The following is a 10,384-nucleotide window of genomic DNA, read 5'->3' as shown; positions in this document are numbered from 1 at the left end:
GCAGAATTAGGAATTGCTGAGGTATGCAGGGCGGGAGAAGAGCTCAAAACTGGGACAAAGGTTGGAAGGACGTGGCAAGGAAGATGTCTGACTTCATCCCGGAACGACCACCAGAGGGGGAGGAAGACGTCAAGCCTTCATCCCATGGATGCTACTGCGCATGCACTGGGGAGAAGGACAGTATGTAAATGAATTAATGAATATGTTAATGGGTCTTGGGTAACACTTCTGAATATGTATGCATTGGTTTATCAATGTATTGGGATCCTATTCTCTGGTGTGCAGGCTAGGAGGAGTGATCCCCCTTGCACCCGGTGTGTGGCGCAGCGCTGAAATAAAGACGTACCTGCTCTTATCACCTTACGTGGGTTAGAGAGTTTGATTCCGCACATCAGTTGGATGGGGCCCTGGGCAGCATGGTCTAGTATTAAATGGGGAGGTTGGTGGCCCTGCATGTGGCAGGGGGGTTGGAGATCCATGATCCTTGAAGTCCCTTCCAACCCTGGCTATTCTGTGTTTGTCCAGCTGGCTGGGCACGCTGCAGCTGTGCCTCTTTCCCATTTTGCTGCCTGTTACAGGTTGCTCCACAGCTACCTGATGTTACACTTTATTGAGGGGAAGGACAGCGGTGCAGTGGCAAGGCTGCACTTATATATTCCATTTATAACTCACATCTTGGCTCATTAACAGTGAAAATAAACTCTGTTTATGCCAGGCAGGGTCACTGCGGGGCATGAAGGAGTCTGGAAGCCATCTGTGGGAGTCCGTGCTGACCTGTACTGATGTGGGGATGCCACTTCACCACTGTTAAAATACATTTGCATGCTTGAGGGTGCTAAGCTAATAGCATTAATCCCAGGTCTGAGCACTGCCTGCTGCCAGCATCATGTGCTCAACCAAGGTGAGGTTAGGCTAACTAGTTGTCCTTCAGCTTCATTAAACGGAACGCAAGAAATAAAGGTGTATTATTTTGTTGTTTATGTGGGATATGTTTTATATTTATTTTTTCTTTCTGTGGTTTGCCCTCATGTTGCTGGTTTGGCTGATGTGAATAAGGTGAAAATAGCATGAGTAACTGCTGCCTCATCTGAAACAAAACCTCTGGGCACAGGAGTGAACTGTTGGTCACACTAAGATGCTTCTGTCTGTTAGAAAATACAGATTGGCAGTTCTGTCATCTAGCAGTTCTGGATTTTGCCTGATGTTACAACCCAGAAGCCAGGCTAACATTTGAGGCACCATTTCCATAATAAATGATGTCGTTGCATTTTCAGAAGGGAGGTGTTCATCAGAATGTTTTGCAGGTAGGGAAATGCAGGCGTTCCAGGACTTGCGAAGGTCACTCAGAAAGCTCAGCCATGGAGCAGGGAACACAGCATGGGCCTCCTGGTTGCTTACTCTAATCACTGCTTCCCTGAGAGGATTTCTCAGATTGTGCTTATCAAAAGAGTGCGCTGAGCTGCCTTGTAAACCTGGGACCTCCTTGGAAACTACAGGAGAAGGAATAGAAATGTCAGAGAAAGGCAGCATGCATGCATTGAATCAGTATGCTCCGATTCAGCAGTAGCTTCAAACGAGCCATTTTCTACAACATTTTGTAGCCTGGCTTTCTAGGAGTGATTCATGGCAGATGTACTGAGGGATTCTGTAGGAGGAAGACAAGAGTTCAGCCTTCTGTCAAAGCTGAGTTACTGAGCTAAAGTAGTACATCAACAGCAGCCATTCATATTGTCCTTATAGAATGGCCATTCCTCATAGTTTGGGGAAGGGAAAAATGGCTGAAGGATGAAAATACATTTAAACAATTAGGAGTGGGACACTTTTGAATAATTTGATCTTTCAGAGTAGTGGAATTCCTTTTAGAGGTGAGACTTAGAACTCCTTCTGTCTCTTGCCAAATAGCTGTGGTGCTTTTTGCTGGTGTTTTTATCACACAGTAGTGGCTGGGTTTTGTGAACTGTCGGGTTGGTATGGCTATGCCTGGTGTGTTATCTTTCAGACAGTTTGCAGTATACTCGTTGATTTCCATCTGGGAGAAGCAGCTAGCATATCATCTTTTCTGTATGAAACTTAAAAAAAAATTAAATAGATTTAACTGGTTGCATTTAAAAAGCTCTAAGGTCTAAAGTGAAAGGGAGCCTACAGGTAAAGCTGATGTAGTTTCATGAGGGTGGATTGCTAAGGATCACAGAATCACAGAATTGCCAGGGTTGGAAGGGACCTCAAGGATCATGAATCTCCAACCCCCTGCCACACGCAGGGCCACCAACCATTCCACCTAATGCTAGACCAGGCTGCCCAGGGCCCCATCCAATCTGGCCTTGAACACCTCCAGGGATGGACGGGGCATCCACAGCCTCTCTGGGCAGCTGTTCCAGCACCTCACCACTCTCTCTGTAAAGAACTTCCCCCTGACATCCAACCTAAATCTCCCCTCCCTCAGCTTAAAACCATTTCCCCTTGTCCTGCTGTCTCTCTGTTCAGTCTGTTATTTTTTTCTCCTTTGTCCCACAGCTTCTTTTGTTGTTTCAGGTGCACCCCATCTTTCCTCAGCATATTATTTCAAGCAATTTCTTTCAGTTTTGTTTTTCTCCCTCTGACTTTGTATTGACATCCTTATGGTCAGAATTTAGAATTGATTCCTTCCACAACTATTGCCAGTAGATTTTAGTGGCCTAACTACTTTATTACTATGTACATACACACCTGTACTGTATATAGCTATAAAGTGTAGGAGGAGAATGTCACTGCCAGGAGTCTAGTATTTACCAAGAAAGCTTTCCTGCTGCTTAGTGTTCTTTTGATTGCTGTTCGTACCATCTCCAAAACAGCTGTGTCTGTTCAACTCAGAAGTAAGCCCTCGTATTGTGATTTTCTCCCTTTTAAAATGTATTTTTTATTCACGTGTGTGATTTCATTTTGCAGCTTGTTCTTCGTGTGGCCTTAGGCCGCGTGAACGTGACAAACATGCAGGGTGCAGGGACTTCACCTTGCTGACCATTTAAAGCTCTTAGTTCTAGAGAGCCAGAAGCAGAGAGATGCATGCAGGAAGAGAAGAGTGTTCTGCTCCTGCTCAGTACTATTTTGTAATACTAATGACAGGCATAGCAGCAATAATAAAAATGTATTGCCATAACTTTAGTATTAAGTTTATGTATGTTTGCCAAAAGTGCAAGCTTCCACAAGTTGAACAAGTAATTTATTGACAAACTAGAGGCTACAAGATGCATAAAAGAGATTAAATGCCCCTTTTATTGCTTATTTTAGAAAATCTGGAGGTTTCCCTGTGATACTGTCAGCTCATCATCCATCCTCTTCTATCCAGCTGTGCTAAAGGGATAAGTGGGATTACTCACAGTGGCATAAATAACAGGCTAGTAAAAATGTTCTATTCAAAGTATTTGATTTATTACTTTCATTTTTATACTCAGCTGTGTTACCTGATGCTTAAGTTGCTTTGTTAGTAGCTGTGTGACTTCCTCAGTAACTGACAGATTCATTTCCATTAATCAACGTCTCGCATGGTTAATTGGTCCTACTTTGATCTGAATGGAAGCTGACAGTCAGCAGCCTCACTACCCGGATTTCTCAGTGCTAATGAAATTACAGCATCTCAGTATTTGATTATTACATAGCAGTTCTGTTCCCATCACAAAAATATCTTCATGCAGGTCTGTCAACACATGTCAGCATTGAGGGAGATGAATTTGGTTTGAGGCCAAAGTGATGCTGCAGCTCTGGTGTGATGGCCTCTGTTGTTCCAGGCGGTGTCAGAAGCTCCTTTACCTACTGGGACCTCTTCCCCCCCCAGCTGCTGAACTGCAGGCACTGAATTTTGCTCTTTTATTTTTTTATTTTTTTTATTTTATTTCATTTTTTTCCTCGCAAAACCCCTTGCAATAAGGTTTTAAGTGAAAAAGTGGAACCAAATTGGTGCATCTCTCTCTGTACTTTATTGTTGTAAGGCAGGACTGAAGCCTGGCTTGTGTTGGCATGAAGTTCAAATGTTATTTTGCAGATACACTTCATAGTTGCTCTTTTCAATGGCCTTATCAAGATTGAAGATGAAGAATCCACCATTGAAGCAGTGCTGAAATTAAGTGGTCCTTCAGGATCTTCCAGAATTTTAACCAGTTAATGCTTCTTGATCTCCAAAATCAGAATGTTTCCCCAGTTAAGTTTTCATTTCTTCTTTTCCAGTGGTTTCAGTTGCTGTTCGTCTCCTGAAATTGTTTCCACAACTTTCTGTATTGTTGCAGTTTCACTGTCAGTGGCATCCCCAGCTTGTTAGGTGTTCTCTGTCGTAATGACACTTTCATTTTACTCCCTATCACGTTGAGTATTTCCCTTGAGGAGCTTTGAGGTTTACAAGGGAGCTGTGGAATCTCATCCTGGAGGATATGGCACAGATGAAGGTGTTTTTGCCTCACAGGTTTTCTGCTTACATTAAAAAAGTAATAATCACTGTCAGTGCATCTGTTTTGCTGAGTGCCTTTCATTTTCTGTGACCTTGAAAGCATAAGGGCATTGATTAATTAATCCAAATTTCCAGATGGGTGGAGGGGAGAATTGCAGATTGGAGATAAGCAATTTGTTGTATGCCCCTGGATTATAGAAGGAGAAACTCTCCTCATCATTGCCAAGGTTTCCAATCCTCATCAACAGTGACCTGAGCAGGAAGAGGAGAGTCTGGGCAGTTATTGTAAGCTGTATTCCTGACAGGAACGGCCATGGGCAGGACTTGTGATTATCTCTGCTTCTTTAATCTCTGCACTCATTAACTCTGGATGTTTCCTAATGTGTGTAATGCAGTAAATTCAGCGGAAGGGACTTCAGCCACTACTCTGTCAGAGTTCTGTTTCTTGCACTGAATTTGTGAGGGAAAAACATCCCTTTGACTCTGCCTCAACACAAAGCTGGCATTAATGAGTTATGTATGTGCAGAGAAAGGAGCAAATTTCTTCCTCTTTTGTGCATTCTCCGAGAAATACTTTCTCTGATGAGCAGCTTCTCCTAGTCCAGTGGGTTATCATGTGTTCAACCTAGTGGGACATGAGAACAGGATCCCTAAACCTGTGTAGTTAGTGTCATACATCTGCCTTGTTCTCCCTGTTTTTATTTAAGCACAACTCGCATTAGAACCAGTTAGTGGTTAATGATGATAGATGGGTCCAAGACTCAAAGCATCCTGTTCCAAATATGCTGCCATTTAGAGCAAAGACAAAGCTTTTCTAGTTGTTAATGGCATGAGAGTTTGACATGCAGCTGTTATGTCTTCTATTAGAAAATACACTGTATGTTACACTTAAACCCACCTTGCCACGTTCGTAACATCAGATGGAATATTAAAGTGGACTTAAAGAGTCTTGTATATATCAAATGTATCTATTGACTAAAAATTCCTTAATCATAGAATGGCCTGGGTTGAAAAGGACCACAATACTCATCATTTCCAACCCCCTGCTGTGTGCAGGGTCGCCAACCAGCAGCCCAGGCTGCCCAGAGCCACATCCAGCCTGGCCTTGAATGCCTGCAGGGATGGGGCATCCACAGCCTCCTTGGGCAACCTGTTCCAGTGCCTCACCACCCTCTGGGTGAAAAACTTCCTCCTAATATCTAACATAAGCCTCCCCTGTCTCAGCTTAAAACCATTCCTTCTTGGCCTGTCCACCCATGTAAACAGCTGTACCCCCTCTTGTTTATATGCTCCCTTCAAATATTGGAAGGCTGCAATGAGGTCTCCTCGGAGCCTTAGGAGAGGAATGAATCTGTTCCTTTATGTTTGAATTTCCCATATTAATAATAATACAGTGTATGATTTGTTACAGCTATGATGGTTGCATTTTTTTTTTTTGAGCTAATCACTTCTGCAACTTGAGAAGAGTAACTTCACTTTTGCCTTGAAAATAAGTAAATGAAAAGAGGATAGGGTTAAGGTGTTGGTACTGCCACAGATAAGTGAAGTACTGTTACCTCGATACAGCTTTCCTGATTGTTTGCCTTTTAGAATTAGTGTTGTGTGTGCACTTTGCTAATTGGACTGTAGGTGTGTAGTTTCTGGGAGTTCCAGCTATCTTCAGCTGAAGTTGAAACCAATGGTTCCAGTAGGAACTTATTATTGAAAATGCTGAATGGTTTCCTTTTCTGAAGGGGACACAAACACACAGGTAAACCTCTGTGCAGTTGTTTCTTCATGGATCCAGAAGCATGTTGAGTTTGATATTTGTAACCCAGACCCAACTAAACATGGTTGTTGTTTTTTTCCTTTTCCTACAAACTTTGCCTCCCTTCACAAAGCTGCTTACAAGAAAATCTTCAGAACTGTAAAATTATCTGGGCAATCTACTCCTGCGTGAGACTGTCTTCATTTGAATGCTTTTGATAATGATTCTCACTTTCTGCAGTGCAAAGCTGTTCTGTTTATCAGAGATACTGAAAACAGTCTGTAGGTCAGAGCCTCTTATTTTGTGTATTTGTTGTGCTCAGCATCTTCATATTCTCTGCTGTCAGTGTCCCCAGCTTATCACATATTTTTGCCATTTCTTCGTGAGGAGAAGTGGCAGCAGCACAGTGTGGTGGCAGCACGAATCTCTGCTGCCAGAAAGTCACTTTTCAGTTGCATGAAGGTAGAAGTCATCCCAGGACCTTCAGGACTGCTGAGCTGGATGGGGCAGCAGCGATGTGAGTGGCTGTCAGTACAGCTGTCCTGCTGTACTGTAACCCAGAGTAACTCTGTAACCCAGAGTGTGCCATACAGGGGGACGTCTCTGGTCCCCTAAGATCTCGTACTGTTTAGGAAGCAGACAGCAGAACACTAATAAATTTAATTTACTTGCTTAATCTCCCCTGTGTTTTGTATTAATATGAATAGCATTATGGGAGCAGGGATGTGCTTATATAACAGAATGTTCTCCTTCAGCTTAAGGTTAATGTAGTTGCTCATATCTACCACGCATAAAATGGAGGTCTTAATCTCCTGCAGCAGGACACAAGTAACTCCTGAGAAAACTTGCATCCTGTGCTAGGAGCCTGCGGGCTAGGGAGTGGAACATTGGGTTTTTGTAGTAACTCCAAATGATGTAATATTAGATACTGGAGACATTCCTGTATCGACAGAGCTGATAATCAGTATGTGGAGGAGAAGAATATTGATCAGAAATATGCAGTGTTGCATGGGAAAGCTGCTTGTACTGATAGCCCAAAACAGAAATTAAAGACTTGTTCCTTCCTCAGCCCTCAAGGACTTCTGCTTTGACATTGGTCTGCCTATCATGCAGCGCAGAGACTGGGCTATGCTGTAATGCACATTGTTGTTTTCTTGTTAATTAAAATATGCATGACTTCTCTTTCTCATGTCAGCTCTCTGGGATGGGTTCCCTTAGCCTGCCTTGATGGGATTTGATGGAATTTGTTTGCTGATGGTAGACTGAAACAGTGAAGGTCAGACATTTAAAATAAGGGTATATTCTATTAGATATGATTTCCAAATCAATTTCGAGTGCAATATCTTTCACTATTCTCATATGCTGTCTTCCTGTGCATTACAAGAAAGTCACCTGTGAAGTAATAATTTGACAAATTGACCAACCAGTTAACTTTTACAAGGAGGAAGTAGCTTTTCTGTGTCTCATATGCATCAAGTAATCTCACATTTCAGTTACTGCTGCTGCTAGGTGAGAAGGCTTGTATCATTCACAGTAATGGATATTTGTGGGTTTTTTTTTTTGTCTAGAACTGCAGCAGAAGCAGAGCTCAGGGCATGAAGTATGTAAGTATGTATCACTTTCTGAATTCATTGAGCCTGAAGCCTTCCTAAAACAAGGTGTACCTTGTGCAAACAAATGGGTGATTCAGGAGGTAGAAAACAGCATTCCCCTCCACCATTAGAAAAAAAACCCCTCTATTTATTACACAAGGACAAATCCTTCTAATCCAGTACTCAAATGGTCAGCACTTGGTTTGGAAGCATGCAAAGAGAAGGTGAGAATATAGTAATGCTTCCCTGTTTTCTTTTGGTGTAAAGAAATTTCTGCGTAAGGAGTTCCTAAACTGGGTTGTTGTCTTTCTAATTTTTCTCAATGGATTTGTGCCTTTGTTCAGCCTTATTAAATGAGGTGACCAAAATACAACATACAGAATACCACAATCTTTTTTTCTACTTTCTTTTCTGATTCTGTAAATCCTTCACATATTATTAGTGCTCTCAAAACAAGTGAGTACTGACATTCATAGAGTTGCCTAACATAAGCCCGTGATCTTATTTGTTGTTGGTAATTGTTACTTGAAAGTACCCCAATAAACAAGGATAGAGTTTTTTTCCCCCAATGTAAATAGCTTTATGGACATTCAGTTTCTTCTGCCAATTTTATTACCTAGCAACAGGGATTCACCATGGCTAGCAATCCTTCCAGTGATGTTTTCATGTGTATCTCAAAGCCGTGCTCAAGAAATGAGAAGCCTGTAACTGGGATGAGACACTTCAGGAGCCCTTGTATAGCTGGAGAGAAAAAATGTCCTGTGTGAAATCAGGTTAACAGCAACTGGAGGAACCCAGTGGATGAAGGGAATAAAGAGAGGACAGATGCTTCCACACTACTGTTGTTCTCCCTCTTCATCTGCATCTGCAAATCCTATGTGTAAGCTTCAGAGAGGTCTGGGGTGAGGGTTTGACACATAGCATGAGACCGTGTATTCAGTGCCTAAAATAGCATTTACCTGGGAGATAACAACCAGAAATCTGGGTTCCTGGCATTAGTAAAAGTTAATTATGCTTTGCTACCAAATTTACTTATTCTGGTTCTTTTTTATTGCTGAAGATCCACTGGAAGCCCCCTGAAGAAATGGATTTTGTACTTTGGCTTGTAGCTTGTTAGATTTAGGCAACATTAGTGATCAGTACAACCCTGGGGACTCAGGTCTTCAGCTGAAAACCACTTGGTACTTTCTGTAAGGAATATGACCTGATAATCATTTTTTGCCTTTTAGGTCTTTTATCAGTTGCTAATCTAAGATCTTTTCATATCAATTTGATCAAGACATTATGAACATTCCTAGTGGATTCTCTTGGAGATTCTACTCAGAAGCACAAATCCTGTAAGTGTTCTTTGACACTAATGAGCAACCAATATCCAGTGTCTCACTAGGGCTTCCATGGAAATACCCTGTGACACAGCTAGAGCCACATCAACTTGAGAGGCCTCTGAGCCTCTCATGTTATACAGGTGATACAGGTGTCCAAACACAGCTTTCCTCCACTGTGCCTGATATCAGTGGGGGACATCCACCAAAAAAGCACGTGTAATCAAGCTCTGGATGTTTTGTCAATCTGTATCTTTATAACAGCCCACTTTAATCTCTGTGCTTGCCTTGGTACTTCTCGTTTCCCTTCTCTCTCCCCCATGTTTTATGGTGCCGAGCACAGCATCAGCATTTCGTAAACACAGAATGTCTTCTGCACACACAAAGCTAAATTTTAGTTAGTTTTAATACAGTAGGCAGTTGCTTTGTTCAGTCTAATTTAGTTGATGCATGAAAACTGAGAGGTATCTGTTGTCATTCTTTGCAGAACCTTGCTGTGATTCTGATCTAGCAAAATCACAGCTGAACAGTTTTGCCAGCTTCAGCTGATTTCTTCTTGATGTCCTTTGACAGAAGGTAAGAATGAGAGCCTGTCTTTTGTTGATGTTACACAAGACCTGAATAGACAGCAACGCAAGAAAACACAATCTTAGTTGTTATTCCCAGCAGAAAAAAAATCAAGTATGAAAGATGAAATGCCATCTGGGATAGAGGATATTTTGTTTTCCTATCTTAGCATTCTAGAGATAGGATGTTTGCTAACATTTAATAACAGCCTGATGTCAATGGAAAAACTAGATGTCATTTGATATAAGCTCTCACATAAATCAAGAAAAAATGTATTTTAGGGAGACATTTCTGCTACCTGGCCAAAGCTGAGGCTTAGGATTAGAGTGGAAGGTTAAAGATCATCCTAAAGCTGCTTTTTCTCCTCACAGCTGTATAGCAGTACTTAAAGCAAAGAAACCAGTTCTTTTGCAGAGTCAAATATTTTGGCAGCTCCACCATGTTCATTATAAAGCGGGTGTAAAAATGACTTAATTACAGCAGTACTGATGTCAGATAGCTGTTGTTCCTCTATTTTTTTTTTAAGATGCTGACAGAATATTTTCAACTCGAGGGATGAAGGTCTAGAAGGGAATGGTTTTAGATTCTGCTAAAACTTCCAGTGCCTTGGAGGCCTTTCTCTATACTGTAGTGAGTGTGACTGAAAGCCATTTCGGTAGAGAACCTACAAATCATCCGTACTTTCTACTGCTCTGACATTTTCTCCAAAAAATACTTTGATATCATTTCCACACATCCT

The 10,384-nt window shown here is 41.8% G+C and overlaps 1 long non-coding RNA gene across 1 annotated transcript; it reads left to right on the top strand.

Moving 5' to 3' along the window:
* The first annotated feature begins 7,736 nt into the window (after nt 1–7,736).
* LOC149916231 (uncharacterized) lies at nt 7,737–9,975 on the top strand. The gene is made up of 3 exons (XR_016470239.1): nt 7,737–8,636; nt 8,986–9,093; nt 9,566–9,975. It is a non-coding gene; the product is annotated as an uncharacterized LOC149916231 (long non-coding RNA).
* The last annotated feature ends 409 nt before the right edge of the window (nt 9,976–10,384 follow it).

This window comes from Phasianus colchicus, chromosome 12 (assembly GCF_987193195.1).
Source record: "Phasianus colchicus chromosome 12, bPhaCol1.hap1.1, whole genome shotgun sequence".
NCBI classification, from domain to species: domain Eukaryota; kingdom Metazoa; phylum Chordata; class Aves; order Galliformes; family Phasianidae; genus Phasianus; species Phasianus colchicus.
Note: the sequence above shows the minus strand (reverse complement) of the source record. Positions and strands in the feature narration are given on the sequence as shown.